The sequence below is a fragment of the Emys orbicularis genome, chromosome 1, assembly GCF_028017835.1.
Source record: "Emys orbicularis isolate rEmyOrb1 chromosome 1, rEmyOrb1.hap1, whole genome shotgun sequence".
NCBI classification, from domain to species: Eukaryota; Metazoa; Chordata; order Testudines; family Emydidae; genus Emys; species Emys orbicularis.
Genome location: NC_088683.1, coordinates 369,770,079 through 369,783,200, shown reverse-complemented (window position 1 = coordinate 369,783,200; position 13,122 = coordinate 369,770,079).

Here is a 13,122-nt window from a genome sequence, read left to right as displayed (position 1 = left end):
CTATAATGCATTGCCAGTTCTTGTTCATTCCCACACTGATGTTTACTTTGTCTAAGACCAAACCTTTCAGCTTTACCGTAGTGGGAGAATATCCGTCCATGGGGTCTAAAAGAGTAATTTGTTTTCCCAGGATATTGGAACCAGTAATGATGTCAAGGGTATTGTTCACTTTCCATTTTGCTGTTATTTATGGGAAGTCTTCCCTCGCCTCAAATACAACAGATATTGGATTTCTGCAATTAAAGAAGCACACCCGGAGATCCAATGCCAGGAAACATAGCACACGGGAATGCTAAATTTTTAAAAATCTTTAACATTCACGCACTTGATTTGAAACACAAAACTTTTATTTTATATAGCGGGAGGTTACATAATAATACAAACGAAATGTATTAATTTGTACTTAGACCAGCCAGCTGAATTTCCCCACCCCCACTCCCCCCCTTTCTTGGGAGTGGGTTCTTAATTTTTTTTATTGTGCTCCAAATGCCCTTCTGATCTTCTGTTCTTTCCCCCTTCTGACCACCCCGTTTCCATACTGAGGTGGTCACTATTGGAGCCACGGGCTGGTGCTTCCACAACTTTTCCAGGGTTTCAAGTAAAGGGGACCATAAAGGGATTGCTTAGAAGTGCCCAAAGGAAAAGGAAGATCATGGGGATCACTTTTCTCTTTATCATAATTAGAAGGATACGAGCAGACATCCTCATCTGACCTGCCCCCCCCCCCTTTCCAAGGTTACAACTACTTCAAATCACAGCCACTCTTCCCTTCTGTTCTCCCAACATAGTTCTAAGAGCACAAATTTGACTCTTACATTCCCATGGTCAGCCTGAGTTCTACTATGGGATTCCTGTGTTGAGGCTCTGACAGCCGACTCACTCTCAGTTTTCTGGTGTCTTAACACAGACACTTCCAGCTCCAGCCTGTTCCCCCCCCCGTACACACTTGCTTCTGCATAGCTACCAGCTGTGCTGCCTGCATGAGGTCTGTGGCTCAGAGGGTTTCCGATTTTGCCATGAAATTACTTATATATATATATATTTAATTTTATTTTTTTACATTTTTATTTTAACCCTTAAATGTTCTAACTCCTGGTTTAATGTTGTTGCTGCCATTCATAACCACTGTAATGCAGCTTTTTTTTTTTTTTTTTTTTTTTTTTTGGCCTTAACATTAGGATCCCTCCATTTTCCTGTCCCAGCCCAGGATTCCCATTCTTTACAGAGCTGCAACAATGCTCAAGGGGAACTAAAGGCTCCAGCTTTCCAAAGGCTGTTCCCACGTTTCTGTATAAAATTTGCCAAGCTGTTATTCAAAGCCATTTCTAGTTTCCTTTTTTCAGGTGTTTCCTGTCCCTCTCACAAATCTTTTTTACTTAATCAGACTTTTTGGACCCAGCCTGTAAATCAACAACGGAGTGTGACCCCAATCAAATCACAGACCATGGCGTGGAGAATTACAGGTTGCTACCCTGTTCCACTGCCCCCCTCACCTAGTGTAAATAACACAAACAAACCACTTGCATTATGTGTTCCTGTCCTTACACCATTCCTGGCTAGGCTCACTCTGTTACCTGGGGTTCTCATAACCCCCAATTGGGGCAACTTAACTATTTCACTTCAGACGGTGTAAGGAATAAATCAACAGGAACTCTGTGATTCTGTTTGATCAAGGATCAGAGTAGCAGCCGTGTTAGTCTGTATCCGCAAAAATAACAGGAGTACTTGTGGCACCTTAGAGACTAACAAATTTATTAGAGCATAAGCTTTCGTGGGCTACAACCCACTTCTTCGGATGCATCCGAAGAAGTGGGTTGTAGCCCACGAAAGCTTATGCTCTAATAAATTTGTTAGTCTCTAAGGTGCCACAAGTACTCCTGTTATTTTTGTTTGATCAAGGAGTAATTCAAGCCAGCGTGCTCTTGTCTAACACTGCAGTTTATTAGATTTAAGCACACACAGACATAAGCAATAGATATCGAACATCCCAGATGTTTACCTATATTCTGAGACTGTATTGAGTAATCAACGACAGATCAGCGCTGGCCAAACGCCTTCCTGCCAGGGAGTAAAGATGTCAGAAAAATGTTTCTTCCAGGATAGCTTCCGAGGACTGCTCTCCAGTACACTTTATTATTTAAACTTTTTATAACTATCTTCTATTAAACACATTGGTCATAATGACCCCTATTAAGTTATTACTTTTTAAAACTTTTAATAAACTTTTATTAGTAGAGGCGCTTAGACATGCGGTTGTTTATTTACATATTTTTTTTTATTTTTAGTTATTGACTTTTTTATATACTAATTAGCAAAACTGCCAGTACTTATGACCTTGCTTCTGCAAGCCTGGCTCCAAATTAACCCATAACTTTGTGGTATTATTTTTTACTCATTCATTGTGGCTGAGTTCATGTAATCTGGTTGCAATTAGCTCGAACACATTTTGGAATATATTCAACCCTTAAATCCAGGGCAACAGCTCCATGTTTCCCAGCCAAGTCCCATTGAATAACCCAGCCCCTTCTGGGATACAATTTAGAGTTTCCCCCAGGCTAAGCATCTTTTCAGCAGACCAAGCTTCCAGACATGTGGCTCTCAGTGCTCTCTCCCCAGACCCTGAGCCTGCCCCTATCTGAGCTTCTTTGGCCTGGCACAACCTGCAGGATCCCCCCTCACCCGTCTCAGCTCTGTGCTTCCTCTGGGCTGTTATGTGGGGCAGGTGCTGCTGATGAGGGCCATTTCCGGGCTCCAAAGCCCTGCACTCACCCAGCTCCTGCTCAGCGGAGAGGGGCTGCCCGGGCCAGCGGGAGGTGTCCAGAGAGTCTCTGTGAAGTGCTGGAGGAGCACTGGGCAGGGAGCTTTATAGCCATGGCTGGGGAATCCTAGCAGGTTTTCTTCCTCACCTGAGCAGCCGCAGCTCAGCAGAGAGCGTGAGACTGACATACATTGTCTCTGGTGTATGGCCCGAGGGGGCTGGGGAGGGCCATACACCAGAGACAATGGGGAAAGCTTATTATTATTAAACAAATTAAAAGCCACGCAGGGTTTGCCAAGGCTCAAGAACTCTAGGAGCCCGTTCAAGTGCTGTACATTCCTGGAGTCATTCATAGATCCGTCCGCAAGAAAATCGCTGGCTGCCAGTTGGTTTCAGAAACCACAACCTTTGATAGTTGCTGTGAATTTGAGTGGCACTGTGACCCCATAGGCCAGGTCACAATGACACTCACTCCCACTGGGTCTGGCCATCTCTTCCTGCGGGTGTGGGCTGGAAGGCTCCTGCGTGACCTTGAGATCTTCATCGTCTGTGGGTCTCTGGACACACCAGAGGCTGGGCTCAGTAAGTCCCCAGTGAGTGGGGTTAGGCAGGGCTTGTGCTGGGGCTGGGGAATCTCCGATAGGGCCTCCAGGGGTCTCTGAGTTGGGACCGGCTCCAGGGTTCAGGGGTTAGACCAGCCACCTCCCCCCCCCTCCCCCCCGCCCTGGGACTGGGGGAATGTGGGGAGCATGTAGCTCCTGTTGGAGGGTAAATGACCCTGCTACCAACTCAGTGTCTGGTCAGTTACAAAACAAGAGTTTAGGTCCCACCCTTCACCCAAGTTTTAAGACTCCATCAGAGACGGTATAGCTCTTCTGGCAAACCCTCCTTGTGTAGACGCAGCTTACCGGAAGTAAGTGAAATAAGCTATACCAGCAAAAGCACTTTTATGCCTGCATAACTGTGTCTACACCAGGGCTTTTGCCTAGTTACAAATGTTGCAAAAAATCACACACACACCCAGCCAACATTGCTATCCCAGCAGAAGTTTCTACTTTAGCCCTGGCCTAAAATAGCTTTAATTGAGAAGCTAATTTAAAAAACTGTCTCCAGTGCTGCCTGAAAGCTGCAGAATCCAGGATCTCTCCCAGTCATGGCTCAGGACAGGGCCTGGTGTGAGGCAGTATTTGTCCATTAGATGGCTTAGGAAGGGGAGGTCAGACACTGGGATGGTAGTTGGTGAGATCACTGGCTTTTCTACAGAGCTAGTTGGACGATTGCACATTTTCTGGGCATGCTAGGTGTGGAAGCAGAGCAAGGCCTGACAGGAATTGGAAGGGAATTTCAAATGCAAACAGTCTTTGTTAGCAAGAGTCAGGCTAACTGAGCAGGGGGTTGGACTAGATGACCTCCTGAGGTCTCTTCCAACCCTGATATTCTATGATTCTATTGTTCTAACCCTAATAACGCGAGATTTGTAGAAGCAAGGATTGTGTGAGGCGAGTGGGAAAGAACTGTGTGAGAAGTTGTTGCGACCTTGTGTAGATAATGTGTAGATAATATGGAATGTAGACTAGAGTCTAAATAAGTGAGAAAAATAAGATATCAGGCTGACCTATGCATAAACAAAATGCAGCTGTTGCTTATTATTGTCTGTAACAAAAGGCATAAATGCTTGCTGTAATTGTTTACCTGTAGAGAGACCTGCCTAGGAGGGGGAGACCCTGTGTCCTTGTGCACTCTCTCCCTCTTCGCAATTGCTTGAGAAAATAATGTATCTGACTTTGCTGTACCCAACCAAAAGAGTGAGAACTGTGTTTTTCTCCGACAATTTGGGGGCTCGTCCGGGATGGCAATGCCCGCAGAGACACCGGCAGCTGCTACGGATCGTTCCCCTTCGAACCCCATGGCGCCACAATAGAGGTAGGAGACCTTTTGAAATCTCTATTGGGGTGTCAGAGGAGGACTATCCGTGGGGCCGTCTGTTCCTGTTGGGCTTCCGCCATCTGAACTTATTGACTGTGCAGCAAGATCAGATGAAGAGCGGTGCTGGGGAACTGTTTTGCCGCCCCCAATAAAGGTAGTTGTATGCGGTACTGGGGACTATAATTTGGCCGCTCCCAATAAGGTTAATGCATAAGGGAAATGCATTAGGTATGCACCGGTGCTGAGGTGTTGTTACCGCCTCAAGAGGGGTTGTTACCGCCTCATAGTGTATTGAGTCCGGACATAAGGTACAGATGCATCGTGGTATTTAAATAGAGGCCTTGGTGTGTGTGTGTGTGTGTACACCAGTGTGAATGAGAGTTACCGGAAGACACCCAGAGTATTCTGCGAAGTCGTTTGGCTCGTGACCAGAACTATTCTAATGCAAGCCCGGTAACTAGAGGATCTGTAGAAGATCCGACCCACGGTAGGCTGACTCGGCCTGGCATCGTCCGGCGAGGAAGCTACCTGGGTCTAGGAGTGTGTGAACCCATCTTCCCTCCCCTTTCCCTCTCTGTGTGAGCCACTGACAGTCTGATCATCTCACTGGATGCAACGAGAGTGAGTGGTGCCGTCTCTCAGAGACTAGCCGACGCTCTTTGCTGAAAGGAGGTGTAGGTGGCCATCCTCATTAGCTATTGTCAACAATGTGTGATTTGTCAACATCATAACATTGGTAAAACTGTTAAGTATCAGAGGGGTAGCCGTGTTAGTCTGAATCTGTAAAAAGCAACAGAGGGTCCTGTGGCACCTTTGAGACTAACAGAAGTATTGGAGCGTAAGCTTTCGTGGGTGAATGCCCACTTCATCAGACGAAAGATCAGACGAAAGATCACTTTCGTCTGATGAAGTGGGCATTCACCCACGAAAGCTTACGCTCCAATACTTCTGTTAGTCTCAAAGGTGCCACAGGACCCTCTGTTGCTTTTTATTGGTAAAACTGTTAAGGTTAAACAGGCAGCCCACCCTCCCCCTTGGGGACCTTTTGTAAATATTCAGATTGATTTTATTCAAATGTCTAAATGTTGTGGTTATGAATATGTGTTAGTTCTAGTTGATGTATTTTCAAATTGGGTTGAAGCTTTTCCCGGCAGGAAAGCAGATGCCAGGACTGTTGTGAAACTTCTGCTTAAAGATTTTGTAATTGTTTACCTGTAGAGAGACCTGCCTAGGAGGGGGAGACCCTGTGTCCTAGTGCACTCTCTCCCTCTACGAAATTGCTTGAGAAAATAAAGTATCTGACTTTGCTGTACCCAACCAAAAGAGTGAGAACTGTGTTTTTCTCCGACATAGGTTATGATCTGAACCCTTTCAAATTTATCAACATGCTCTGAAGTGTGGAGAACAGAACTGGGGACAGTATTCCACTTATGGGCTCACAGTAATGGACCTATACAGAGGCCATACCATGTCCCTACTCCTAATTTATATTCCCCTTCTTGTGCATCTGAGGATTGTCTTTTTTTTTTTTTTTTTTTTTGCTAAAGCATCAGGCTGGGAGCTCACGTCACTCGTTCCCAGGACACAGTCTACCTTCTTATGTAACCTCCAGTCTTTGTTCCCAGATGTAGGACTTCACATTTGTATTAAAACACATGTTCAAGTGAATCCATGCTACCAATAAGATGCAAATTTTTAATTGAAGGCAATTAACCATTGGAACAAATTCACCCATGGTCATGGCGGATTTTCCATCACTGAAAACTTTTACATCAAAATTGGATGTTTTTCCAAATCATCTGCTCTAGTTCAAACAGAAATGGATGAAGGGAAGTCCCGTAGCTTGCGTTATGCAGGTGGTCAGAGAGATGACCACAGTGGTCCCGTCTGCCAATTCAATCTCTGAATCTGTGACCCAGTCAGTCTGCATCACTGAGTTGTCCCCATCACTGTTTCCCCTTCCACCAATTTTTGCATAAGCTGCAAATTTTACCAGCAATGAGCAGTGGACCAAGAACAGATCACTTCACTAGGAACAATCCCATTTACAATTACTTTTTGCAAAGTATCAGTTAACCAGCTTTTAATCCATTTGATATGGGCTACGTCGACTTTTAAAGTGCTTTTTAAAATCAGATCGCCACGCAGAACTAACTCCAATGCTTTAAAGGATAAGAATATTACATCAGCACAGTTACCTTTGTCAGACAAACTCGTGATCTCATCAGACAACAATATGATGTTTGTTTAAAAAGACTTATTTTTCTATAAAACCATGTTGCTTGGTATTAATGATGCTGCCATCCTTTAATTCTGTACTGATTGTGCCCCATATCTACGTTTCCATGGTTTTGTCTGGGATAAATGTCATTTCATTTGTTCATGGTATCCTTAAAGTATTCCTTGTTATTGTCCTTAACCCTGCTGGCCATATACTTTCATATATAACTTTGCCTTCTGTTATCGATTGCCTGCATTTCCTGTCAGCAGATTTGTATGCCTTGTTATCATCTTCCCCGTTTCCCCACTGGTTATATATTGGGATTTCTTTAATGTTTAATTAGTGCCATCACTTCTCCTCTCAATCATGATGTTTTTTTAACCAAGGAAGCCATAGTTCATGACTGCAGAACTGTGGTTTTTGTGGGCATCATAACTATATTCTGTTTGCAAATAGCCACTAAAATTAGATTGTGATTCCTTGCACCTAGGTAACCATCAATTTTTACTTCAGTGATCCACTTCAACTTTATCCATCAAACTGAAATCCACCGTAGAATTATCCTGAGTTGGTTACAATACCTTTGGTAAAAGTTTTGTAAAAGATGATTACAAAGTTATCATCTCTACAGTGTAGAAATTCCGGGGATGTTTTACTAGTGGCAGCATGAGACCTCCAGCCTCTGCCTCCCAGACTGAAATCCCTCCTTATAATGCTGTTTATCTTTCCACACATTATAGGTAGGTGTTTGAGAGCTGTTCATCCTGTTCCTGGTCTAGTATCTAGGGGCAGGGCTACACTTAAAACGCTGCATTGGCACAGGTGCACTGATGCAGCCATGCTGATGTAGCTCTTTAATGAAGACTCTCTATGCCGACGGGAGAGAGCTTTCCCCTGAGTGATGTAGTTATACCAAGGCAATTCTTTAATGTAGGCCTGCCCTAAAACAGGCAGCACATGATCGATCCTTTAGTACACTGATCAATAAGAGAGAGCTTGGAGTCATTGTGGATAGTTCTCTGAAAACATCCACTCAACATGCAGCGGCAGTCAAAAAAGCGAACAGAATGTTGAGAATCAGTAGGAAAGGGATCGATAATACAACAGAAAATGTCATACTGCCTCTATATAAATCCATGCTATGCCTAAATCTTGAATGCTGTGTGCTGATGTGGTCGCTCCATCTCAAAAAAGATATATTGGACTTGGAAAAGCTACAGAAAAGGGCAACAAAAATGATTAGGGTATCAAACAGCTTTCTGAGATTAATAAGGCTGGAACTGTCAAGTATCAGAGGGGTAGCCTTGTTAGTCTGGATCTGTAAAAAGCAACAGAGAGTCCTGTGGCATCTTGCATCTGACGAAGTGGGTATTCACCCATGAAAGCTTATGCTCCAATACATCTGTTAGTCTTAAAGGTGCCACAGGACTCTCCAAGACTGGAACTTTTCAGCTTGATTAAGAGATGACTAAGGAAGGATATGATAGAGGTCAATAAAATCATGACTGGTGTGGACAAAGTAAATAAGGAAGTGTTATTTACTCCTTCGCATAACACATGAACTAGGGATCACCCAATGCAATTAATAGGCAGCATGTTTAAAACAAACAAAAGGAAGTATTTCTTCACACAACGCAGAGTCAACCTGTGGAACTCTTTGCCAGAGGATGTTGTGAAGGCCAAAACTATAATAGGGTTAAAAAGAACTAGATAAGTTCATGGAGGATAGGTCCATCAATGGCTATTAGCCAGGATGGGGAGGGATGGTGTCCCTAGCCTCTGATTGCCAGAAGCTGGTAATGGGTGACAGGGAAGGATCACTTGATGATTACCTGTTCTGTTCATTCCCTCTGAAGCACCCTGGCATTGGCCAATGTTGGAAGACAGGATACTGGGCTAGATGGACCATTGGTCTTACCCAGTATGAAAACTCTGTACATCAGGGGAGAGCCCTGTAATCCCATATTCATCATTTGTATATAATTGTGATATTTCATATAAAGCATGAAATGTAAGGTATCATGGAAAAGGTTATGATCCGCTGAAATCCATTGTTCTAGTGAAATATGTATATCATTAGTGCATATGAAGTTATGAGATAAGTGTTGTATGGTTGTCACTAAAATATGCTGTGAGTTGGGGAATCACCCAGATATTAGCTCCTCAGAGAAAACAACAAGGGAGATAACCAATGCCTAGGTGGGTGTCGAATAACCATCAAAACCCATTGTCCGGCAAGGGAGTTACAATGCAATGACTCACTTGCCCAACACCACATCAGGGGAATTGCTCAGCCTGGCCTAGTGACTCAGCAATGCCTACCAGACATGCCTGGACTTATATTCTACAAGGACATGGACTAAGGGTATTCACCTACGCTGAAGGCAATGCGAATGCTGGAGCTGAGGAGCCTGGTGCCCAGGCTAACAGGGAGAGCCTCCCTATGAAAGACTGTAACCAACCTGCAGTATCCAGTGGGGTGAGAAAAAATGGCTTAGTCCAGTTATGGTTGAGAATTTAGACTGCATGCTTGTCTTCTCTTTTCCTTTGGAAACTAATCTGACTTTTTGCCTATCTATATTTTGTAATCAATACACTTGTTCTAATATTTATCCTTACCAGTGAGTGTGGCTGAAGTGCTTGGTAAATCTGCTCAGATTACAAAGGCTGGTGTATGTCCACTTTCCACTGATGAAGTGGCGAGCCAATTCATACACTTGCATTGCTCAAGCAAGGGTCTTGAGCAGTGCAAGATGGTATATTCCAGAGGTACAAGGCTGAGAGCTGGGGGATTTGGCTGGTGCCTTTCTCTGTGTGATTTGTAAGTGGCTCCGAGAGCATCCGTGCAATCGGGCTGGGTGTGGGGCTCCACATCTGGTTGTATGAGTTGTAACAGCACCTGGAGGGGTTTGCTGCTTGTCACCAGTTAGGCATTTTGAGAGACAAGCCAGATTAATTTGTTAAAGGGGCACACACATCCTACAGTACCACGTTGCAACCCGGGGATCACATCACACCCAGTATGGCTGTTCTTATCTTCTTGGTTATGTCCTCCTGAAATATCAGTAACTCTAATGCAGGTAATGGTATCTTTAATGTAGAGGGCTGCCCCCTGCCCTTCTGCCCACTCTATCATTCCTAAATACAAATGTCTTGACTTCTCCTCTCCCTGAACTCACCCCCGCCTGCTCACCTGGTGACGTTTCAGAGGGTTGGTGAGACCTAAAACCTGTCAAGGCTGATTCCCCACTCTGGCACTTCGAGTGCAGAAGGTGGGGGCCCACAAGGATTTTAAAAATTAATACTGGCCACTCCAGGCTGGTATTAAACCCCCAAGGATACAGTTTTTCTCTAACCTTGGGTTGGTAAATGCTGCCACCACCCAAGTGAAAAACTGCCTCTTGCAAATCCTGGAAAAACTCACTTGGGAATTTTTCCCTGAGGCCCCTCGGCTTTTCCACCCCTCCCTCAGGGAAGCTGAGAAAGGAAACAACAAAAGGGAAACCTAGCCTTTGCCACCAGCTAACTGAAAAACATATGCACAGACCTTTTAAGACACAAAACCAATCAGGTTCTTAAAAAAGGTAAATTTTATTAAAAACAAAAAGAAAGAAAATACATCTGGAACTTAGGCTTTTGCTAGATTTTAAAAAAGCAGTACCAAAAATTAAGCACCCAAAGTAGCTTTCTTGGGGGTTCAGCTTAAAGAGTACAAGCAACAAAGGCATCTGGGGTTAGCACACAGGAGTCCACAAGCCTTACAGAAAATAAAAGAAATAACCCTAATTGTGTCTATCTAAATATTCCCTGTCCCAATGAATTCTTCTAGGTATGGGTGATGAATTTTCATACCTGGTTCAAACTTTACAGAGCATTCCAGCTGCCCCCATATCTTCAGCCCTGAGTGAACAACAGAGAGACAAAAGGAAAGCTTTTTTCCCCTTTTTAAAAAGTACTAGCCTTCCCATTGGCTCTTTTGATCAGGTGCCCACTCCCTTTTCTTCACCTGGGGGACTTTGTTAACCCTTTACAGGTAAAGCAAGCAGAGAACAGCCACCAAGAGGGACTTTATAGCTAACTGGCTGGCTGGATGTCCATAAAAGTGATTCAATGCCCATGTGATGTTAGGGGTATATTGGATGAATTACTGCTGAGAAAACACCACCTTGTCATGTTCCCATCAGCTGGTTAATTATTGTTTTAATACTTAGTTACAGGGGCAGGAAGCAGCCGTGCCGTGGAACTGAATGCACCCAACCAGCCCCACCATGGCAGCTTCCAACTGGACCACGTCCCACACCTGCACCTTCATCCTTCTCAGCATCCCGGGTTGGAGGCAGCGCACAACTTGATTTCCACCCCCTTCTGCTTCATCTACATTCTGTCCCTGCTGGGGAACGGCCTCCTCCTGCTTGTTATCAAGACCGAGCCAAGCCTCCACGAGCCCATGTACCTTTTCCTTTCCATGCTGGTGCTCGCCAACCTGGTCATCTCCACCACCACCCTGCCCAAAACTCTCTGCATTTTCTGGTTCAGGGACTGGGGCATTTACAGCAATGCCTGCCTGGCACAGGGGCATGCCAGCTCGCAGTCTGCATTTAAGGGCCAGCATAACAGGTTATTAAAAAGCCTGCCCCTGAAAGAGGACTCCCAGACTACAGAAGTGACTGAGCACTCGGGAAAGAAGTTTCTGCTCTGTATGACACGAGGGCTAGCACAGAAGGGAACTAGGGAATTGCAAACATTGCTAGAAAACTGAAAGCTGGACCTGGGTCTAGACACTCACCCAAGAGCATGGGATGGGACGGGGTCAGGCCAGGATGATGAGAACCCTCTGTGACGGGTTGGATCACAGAAACCCTCCTGGGAACTGCCAACTGATCCTCCCAACAAAAGGTGGGCGGACTCTCCGGTACCCCCTCACCTTCCATATGGGCTTCCCTCTCCGGGCTTCCCTCTGGGCCAGACCCTCCTGTGTCCCCCAAAAGGGAAGGTGACCTTCGTCCAGCTGTGGGTTCACAACTACCAGCTATGACAGACACTTCCCTGGCCAGCAAAATTCCCCCCTTTTCACTAAGGTTGGGCTTGCTTCCAGCTACAGAGTCCTTGGGGTCTGATCCCGCCGTAGCAGTCACCAGGACCCCAAATTCCACCTTTGGGACACATGCCTCTGTGCACCCCAGGGCAAGCCCTGTCCCCTGCTGACCTGCAATGTCCTGCAGTCAGAAGCTGGGGTGGCCCCCTTGCTACAAGGTGGAACATTCCCTTCCCCCGTGGATATGATTACTGGACAGGAGCTGGCTTCGTCCAGCCCCTCCCTCTGGAACTTGCCTTGAGCCCCAGGGCTATAGGAACTGGCTACAATCATCCCTGCCCCCAGAGCTACATTTTTCACTGCTACAGAAGAATCTAAGAGACACCCTCCTATTTCCCCAGCAGTCCATGTGACTTCACACACACACCCGCCAGGGCTTTTAGCACAAGATTCCTGCTCACTGCTAACCAAGCCAGGGACAGATTCTGCCACATTAAAGAAATCATTCCCCAGTAGAAACAGTGCAAAATTGTGTGCCACTACTACAACAGTCAGTTCAGCCTGCAAATCACCAGTTTCCATGTGTACCTTAGCTAAACGTGCAAGGACTTTGTAACCCCCTACCAGCTCTAATTCTGCCATTTTCCCTGGCAACAAATCCTTCTCCTGGATCAGGTCCCTCCTGACCACAGAATTTCTGCCCCTGTGTCCCTCAATCCAAGAAGCACTTTTCCATTCAGTTTAACAGCATGCATATGCTCATTGCTTGGTTGTGTAGAAGCAAGCTTTACAAATCCTGTGTGGAAAGAGTCAGCAGCCGGGCTCTGAGAAGCAGCAGCTTCATGTGTTACTTGCTGACTGTTTCCACTCAGCAAGGGACACTTATTCCTCAGGTGCTCAGTGGACTTACAATAATAGCACCTCTTGGGCTCCTCTGCTTGTACAGGAAATTTGAGATGAGTAACAGGGGAATGGGGAGGTGAATGCCCAGCCTCCTTTTTCCCAGGGGTAAAACGGTGATTCTACTTTCCCCCAACCCTGTACCCCTCTGCCAGTGGTTTATGTTTAATTGCAGCTTGTGCTTGCTCATAAGAGTCTGCATACCCAGCTAATTCACCCACTGCAATTTCCTTTTTGTCCCACAAATACTGTTTTACATCATCACTGCACATATTCAGGAAT